We start from the raw sequence: 7,944 nt of genomic DNA, 5'->3' as shown, positions 1-7,944 counted from the left end.
AAGTATCTTTCAAGTTTGCCCTTTCCAAATAGGCAGTTAAGTCAGGTGCAGTTTTGAAAATGTTAGCAAATATTATCAAAACGTTTGTGTATTGGGTGAAGAAAGAAGCCCATTTTAACACTGTAAGAGAACAGATACTTAGCATTGGAAGGAAAAAGGCTGAGTTTAAATGATATTGGATCCAACCCAAAATTGTCAAGCCAGGTAGGCTGCTTACAAAGACCATTTGCCCAGAACCATAATGTCCAAATCAAAACTTCAAGAATGAACACAAGAGTCCAATTGCCCATATACACTTTACTCAAATACACAAGAATAAGTGTAGAGAGAGACTGAGAGCATATGTGTAGGGGAGAGAATTAAACAATGTGGGAAAAGCTGACCTCTTTGTGCTGGATGATCCAATGCCTCAGAGTGGCAGGTGCAAAGAATGAATCCGCCCTCACCTGATGTCCAATCCCATGAGTCTCTCATTTTGGGAGTTTCTTGCAATCTAAGTATCTCAAGACACAAAGCACACAACTTAATCTGGTGTCACCTGAAAAAAGAGCTATTCTTGAGCCCTGGAGGAAAAACTGCCTGTGTGGGATGAATTGAGTAAATATATAGTATATTGCACTGTATGCTTGGCCTAAGGGATTTCTTGAGTGACTTTTCATGGTAAACAATTCTGCTTTACACCTAGTTTAAGAAATGAATCTTTAAGAAATAATTCTCGGGGCAACTGGGTGGCTTAGTCAGTTGTGGCCAACTCTTGATTTCAGCTCAGATCATGACCTCACGGTTCATGAGTTCAAGCCCCACGTCAGGGTCTGCACTGATAGTATGGAGACTGCTTGGGATCTCTCTCCTCCTCTCTGTCTCCCTCTCTCTGTCTCTCTCTTCCTCTCTCTCTTTCTCTCTCTCTCCCCCTCTGCCCCTCCCCTGCTCATGTGTATTCTCTCTCTTCTCTGAAAATAAACTTAAAAAAAGAAGTCTATATCTTAAGATTTCTAATCAAGATTCTGTAACAGAAATAGGAAGAAATCAAGTATACATAGCAAGTATAAATTATCGGGTCCTATTATTCAGATATGCAAAGATAATATGCCTCCTTCGTTTTTTATAAATAAACTCAGATCCCTATCCTACCTGATTTTAATCAATTCTAACATTAGTAATTTCAAATTTAAGCTAGCCCTCTAAGAGTTTTCTTTCCCTGTCTTCCTCTCCAGGTTTCTGGATTCTTACCTTAGTTTGTAGGGATTAGTGAGTCCTGGTGGTGGTGGTGGTGGTGGTGGTGGTGGTGTGTGTGGAGCAGGGCAAATTTGATTATTGGAAGAATCTGGTCACTTGCTGACACTTTCAGCCTCCTTGGTCCCTAGCATTTCATGCTCCCATGCTGGCATCCAAGGAGATCCACTATCCCATTGGTCCTAGCTTTTGTTTCACTGTCTATGTTCCCCTCTCCATATAGAGAAACATTTTCTGATCTGCTATACTTCTTTGACATTCTTGAGCCATGAGATATCATTCTACTTCCCCTGAATCTTTTAAGGGCCATAGGAAAAGGTCTTGAGAGCTATCTCAAGTGTGATCTGCCTAGTCCCATCCCACCACCATTTCTGCTCCACTGCTACTGCACTAAGTTGATGTGGCACTGGACAGTCGCAATTTTTGCCAGCTTCCTTGGGCTCCACATTGTGTTCTGAATGACAAACTTAAGTGGAAGATATAAGAAGTTCTATCATATGCCTCCACTTGGAAATAACCACAGAGAGGACATAGCATCCAATTTGTAGCTTAGACACCCACCCAGGACTCACTCTGATGTACTTTGTTTCTCTTATCCTATTATCTTCCTGAGTCCAACTTGAAAGTCTTGATCAAGATTGAGAAAAATGGGTGCTCATTTCAGCAGCACATACACTAAAATTGGAATGATACAGAGATAACCATGGCCCCTATGCAAGTATGACACACAAATTCATGAAACATTCCATATTTAAAAAAGAAAGATTGGGCATGTGGGTGGTTCAGTCAATTAAGCATCCAACTTCAGCACAGGTAGTGATCTCAAGGTTCATAGGTTTGAGCCCCATGTCAGGTTCTGTGCTGACAGCTCAGAGCCTGGAGCCTGATTTGGATTCTCTGTATTCCCCCCCACCACTCCCACTCTGCCCCTCCCTTGCTTGTGCTCTGTCTCTCTCTCAAAGAATTAATAAATATTAAAAATTAAAAAGATTGAGGGAGAAAAGCATTTTGGGGGGGCATGAACTTTATGCTTTGAACTTTCCAGTTTCTCCTTCTGAAAAATACAAAACACAGCTCTTGTGATTCAAAATTCCTTAATATTATCACCTTGTCTTGAACTTCAAAAATCTATTTCAACATGCAAAAAAGCTCAGCATTTGTTCATCTTTCACTTTACATTTCTGCAGTAACATCTACTGTTCTGGTAATAATCCCAGGATGATTTCATTGCTAGGACAAGGAGAAGTATTCAGTGTCCTTCAGAGTGGGCACTGAAACCTAACAGCAAATGTGACACAATATCTCAATAGTTCATGAAGAAAAGCTACTTGAAAGAGAATATTCTCTCTTAAATGCTGAGGGGGAACTCTGCCTAATGGAAGAAATTTCTTACAAATCTCTTAACCGGGCTTTTCCAGAAACCCTGGAGAAGACAGAGAGCACTTGGAACAATGGTGGCACAGGTCTCTGATGTAACAATGAAAACTGGGTGAACTTTACTTAATCTTGTTCAGATGTCAAAGTAACTGGAAGTCATGGAATTCTTTACAAAGTGATAGAACTTTTTGTTTGATGGAATTCAGCTGTTAAAACTATCCTGTTTTGAACATATCTATATAAATTAGAGTCATGTATTAGTATCTTTCTCTCTTCCCTCACTGCACCTCTTTTTTTTCCGTAAGTGTATAAAATGCAAATAGTCATAGACACATGAGTCCATAAGGAGAGCAAATGATCAAAATAGGTATGGTTAATTATATCCTATTCATGTTCATTTGCAATTTCCTCATTATGTGTCTCACTTTCAGTACTGGACTCTAAGAGTGACAAACAGCAAATATTAAAAAATTGAAGTAACTTGAGATTAGGAAAATCCTGTCTGTGGATTATTTTTATTCCTTGACTCTGGAAAAGGCTGCTGCTAACTGTTTCATTTTCTTTATTGGAATTTATTCAGCTCAAGAAACAACCTAATATTTGGAACCACCTAATATTCCTGTACTAACTGATTCTTGTTTCATCTTTCAAAGATTTGGAATCACCTCTTTCTTATGACCAGTCTTTTCTCTGCATGGGTTGTAAACAGCCTAAAGAAAGTGATTTTTGAGATCCCAGTGTAATCCACATGTTCTTATAAGCAAAATTCTAATCCACAACCTTTTGCAAATACAGGAACACAGGGCAACAGGTTTGTTTGTTCTGTTTTGTTTGGGTTTTTTTTTTTGCATGTTTCTTTTTGTTTATATTGGTTTGAAGTAAAAGATAGTCAACAACAATGAAGGAAACAGATTTAGAAAGAATTTCTGTAATGAATGTCTCCCAGCATCTCTCAGTACAGGCAATATTATATTTCCTGCCAAAACTCATTCAGAGTATTTGAGCCATTCTTGTTACTTAAGAGCATTTGGAAGGAGTCACACAAGAGAACTGTAGTTCCTACAACTCCCTCTTGTATCTATTTGAGCAATAGCAATAGATAGAAGAAGCAGTAGAATTAAAACTGATAGAATTCATGAAGTTCGAACAGAAAGCATCTGTCATTTACAAACTGAGCTTTGAACAATGGCAGGCAAGCAATCACTGCTATCAGATGTAGGATCTAGCAGTAGACCATATGAATCAAAGGCAGAAACAAAACTAAGAAAAAAGAAATATTTAAAATAGACCAAAACTCATTCTAAGCATGCCCACCTAGGGACTTCACCAGCAGCAAGAAAATGGTTGATAGTTTTCAACCAAAGAGCCAATTCAGACAATAGGATAGCAGTTGCTAGAATTCCATTTTATGTGTTTCATTGTATATAAGCTTTACACTTTAGCTCCATGACTGTCCAAAGTAGAAGAGCCATAAGGAGTGACACTTGTGCTATGAATTTTCTGAAGTATGGGGAAAATGCTGCAAGCAACCTGAAAGAAAGAATGGTCTTTAAGCTTCTGTTAACTATAAACTGAATATTTTAAAAAGTAGATTTTAAGTTTCAAAGAATTCTTTTGTTGATCTTGTAAAAGTATCAAGTAAACCTGTTCAGACATTGTTAAGGAAGGGCATGTAAATGAAGACTCATGACACTAGAGTCACTATACTGGATCAGATTTAGAGAATTTGCACCTTAATAGGGAGCATTCCTATTGGAATACGTCAATAGGTAATCTTTTTAAAAAAATTTTTTGAGTGTTTATTTATTTCTGAGAGAGAGAGAAACCAAGCACAAGCAGGGAAGGGGCAGAGAGAGACAGAGACACAGAATTTGAAGCAGGCTTTAGGCTCTGAGCTGTCAGCACAGAACCCAACACAGGACTCGAACTCATGAGCAGTGAGGCCATGACCTGAGCCGAAGTTGAACACTTAACCGACGGAGCCACCCAGGCGCCCCAATAGGTGATCTTTTTAAATTGTGTCTGAGCAGAGTCTAAAGGTACACAAGCCAACAAGTAACTCCAAAGAGAATACATATAATTATATCTTTGAATGTAAGATACTTATTTTACTATTTCTACTCTCAGTAACATTATAATACTTGCGTGGTGGTATTTTTATTTAACTGAACTAATATAATTAGACCAATTTTATAAACAACGAAGACATCTTAAAACTGAAGGAATATGACATCAACACGAGCTCTAAATTTCTCTTGATCTCATTCTTTTTCCCAGTTTTGAGATATATTAAACATATAGTACTGTATAAATATAAGGTGTAAAGCATAATGATTCGACTTACATATATTGTGAAATGATTACCACAATAAATTTAGTTAACAGCCATCACCTATAAATATAGGGGGAAAGGGGTGGGGGAAAGTTTGTCCTTGCAGTGAGAACTCAGGATTTATTCTTGTAACAACTTTCAAAGGTACCATACAGCAGTATTAAATATAGTAGTCATTATGTTAAACATTACATCTCTAGTAATTACTTACCTTATAACTAGAAGTTTGTACCTTTTGACCACATTCATCCATTTATCCTTTCTCCAACCCCCACCTCTGGAAACCACAAATCTTTGTTTTGTTTTTAGTTTGCATATATAAATGAGATCCTACAGTATTTGTCTTTCTCTTTGTATAATGCTCTCAAAGTCCATGTTGTTGCAAATGGCAAGATTTCGTTCTTTTTTATGGCTGTGTGTGTGTGTGATCACATCTTTATCCATTCATGAAAACTTAGGTTATTTCCATGTCTTGGCTATTGTACATAATGCTGCTATGAGCATAGGGGCGCAGATACATCTTTGACATAGTGTTCTCATTTCCTTTCAATAAATATCCAGAAGCAGAATTTCTAAATCATATATGGTAGTTATATTTTTAATTTTTTGAGGAACTTCATTCATTTGCAATAGTAGCTGGATCAAATTACAACTCCATCAACAGTGCACAAGTGTTCCCTTTTCTCCACACCCTCTTTTGCATTTGTTATCCTTTGTTTGTTTGATAATAACCATACTAACAAGTGTAAGGTGCTGTATCATTGTGGCCTTGGTTTGCATTTCTCTGATGATTAGTGATGTTGAGCAGATTTTCATGTACCTGTTAACCATTCACATATCTTCTTTGGAAAAATATTCCAGTTATTCTACTCAGGTCCTTTGCCTATTTTTAATTGGACTCTTTGTTGTCCTGCAAATATTCTTTTCCCATTTGATAGGTTGTGTTTTCATTTTGTTGAGCAGAAGTTTTTGATGTAGTCCCACTTGCTTATTTTTTATTTTGTTAAATAGGCTTTAGGTGTCATATCCTAATAATCATTGGTAAGACCCATGTCAACAAGTTTTTTCCCTGTTTTCTTTGAGGAATTTTACAGTATCCAGTCTTACACTTAAGTCTTTAATCTGTTTTGAGTTAATTTTTGTGAGTGGTGAAGAATAGGGGTCTAGTTTTATTCTTTTGCATGTGAGTATCCAATCTGTCCAGCACCATTTATTGAAAAGACTATCTTTTCTCCATTGACTATTCTAAGATCCCTTATCAAATATTAGTTGACTGTATGTAAGTGGGTTTATTTCTGGGCTCTCAATTCTATTCCATTGAACAGTATGTCTCTTTTTATGCCAGTACCATGTTGTTTTGACTACTGTAGCTTTATAGTATAGCTTGAAATCAGAAAATGTGATACCTACTACTTTATTCTTCTTTCTCAGGATTGCTTTGGCTATTTGTATCGTTGTGGTTGCATATAAATTTTAGGATTCTCTTTCTACTTTTGTAAAAAAATGTCATTGGAATCTTGATATGAATTGCATTGAGTCTATAGATGGCTTTGGGTAGTATGGACATTTTAATAATATTTTTCTAAGTCATGAACACAAATACCTTTTCATTTATTTGTGTCTTCTTCAATTTCTTTCAATCAGTGCCTTGCAGTTTTCAGTGTAGAGATCTTTTGCCTCCTGGTTAAATTTATTCCTAAGCATTATTTACTTATTTATTTTAATTTTGTAGATAGAGTCATTTTCATTTTCCAATAAAAAAATATTGCTAGTATATAGAAAGGTTACTGATTTTTTGTATGTTAATTTTATATTCTGTAACTTTTCTGAATTTATCTTTTAGATGAACAGCTTTTGGTGGATTCTTTAGGATTTTCCTATATATAAAATTATGTCATCTGCAAATAGAGACCATTTTACTTTGTCCTTTCCGATTCCAATGACTTTTACTTGTTTTCTTGCCTGATTTCTCTGGCTATGATTTCTACACTATGCTGAATAAGAGTGGTAAGAGTGGGCATGCTTGTCTTATTCCTGATCTTAGAGGAAAGTTTTCAACCTTTTACAATTAACTGTGATGTTAGCTGTAGGTTTATCATATATGATCTTTATTATGTTGAGGTAATTCATTCTATACCTAATTGGGTGTTTTATCATTACCAAATATTGAATTTTGTTAAATGCTTTTTCTATGTATATTGAAATGATACAATTTTTTTCTTTTATTCTATGAATGTGATGTATCCTATTGATTTGTGTGTATTAAATCATCCTTGCAGCCCAGGGGTAAATCCCACTGATCATGGTGAATGGTCTTTTTTGTGCTACTGAGTTCATTATATTTTTCACATGCTACTGAATTTATTTTGTTAGTATTTTATTGAATTTTTGCATCTATATTCATCATAGATATTGGCCTGTAGTTTTCTTATAGTGTCCTTTTTTGGTTTGGTATCAGGGTAATACTGGCCTCATAAAATTACACTTTTATTTTTTGGAATAATTGGGAAGGATTGGCATTCTTGGTTAAATGTTCACCAGTGAAGTCATCTGATCCTGGGCTTTTCTTCATTGGAAGTTTTTTTATTACTCATGCAATCTCCTTACTAGTAATTAGTCTGGTCAGATTTTCTATTTCCTTCTCATTCAATCTTGATAGGTTGTATGCTTCTAAGAATTTTCCTGTTTCTTGTAGGTTGTCTGTTTTGTTCACATATAGCTGTTCATAATACCTATTTATGATCCTTTGTATTTCTGTGATATCAGTTGTAATGTCTCCTCTTTCATATGATTTTATTGATTTGGTCTTTATTTGTTAATCTTGCCAAAAGCTTATAAGTTTTGTTAATCTTTTTAAAGAATCAGGTCTTTGTTAATCTTTTTTTATTGTCTTACTATTCTCTATTTCATTTATTTTTGCTCTAATCTTTATTTCCTTTCTTTTGCTAACTTTGGGTTCAGTTTATTCTATTTCCTTGAGGTATAAAGTTAGGTTATTTATT

At 35.6% G+C, this 7,944-nt stretch overlaps 1 non-coding gene across 1 annotated transcript; it reads left to right on the top strand.

Annotated features, from left to right (window-relative positions):
• Positions 1–1,884: 1,884 nt before the first annotated feature.
• On the top strand, positions 1,885–1,988 carry LOC131495200 (U6 spliceosomal RNA). The gene has a single exon (XR_009253830.1). It is a non-coding gene; the product is annotated as a U6 spliceosomal RNA (small nuclear RNA).
• The last annotated feature ends 5,956 nt before the right edge of the window (positions 1,989–7,944 follow it).

The sequence above is a fragment of the Neofelis nebulosa genome, chromosome 14 (assembly GCF_028018385.1).
Source record: "Neofelis nebulosa isolate mNeoNeb1 chromosome 14, mNeoNeb1.pri, whole genome shotgun sequence".
NCBI lineage: Eukaryota > Metazoa > Chordata > Mammalia > Carnivora > Felidae > Neofelis > Neofelis nebulosa.
Note: the sequence above shows the minus strand (reverse complement) of the source record. Positions and strands in the feature narration are given on the sequence as shown.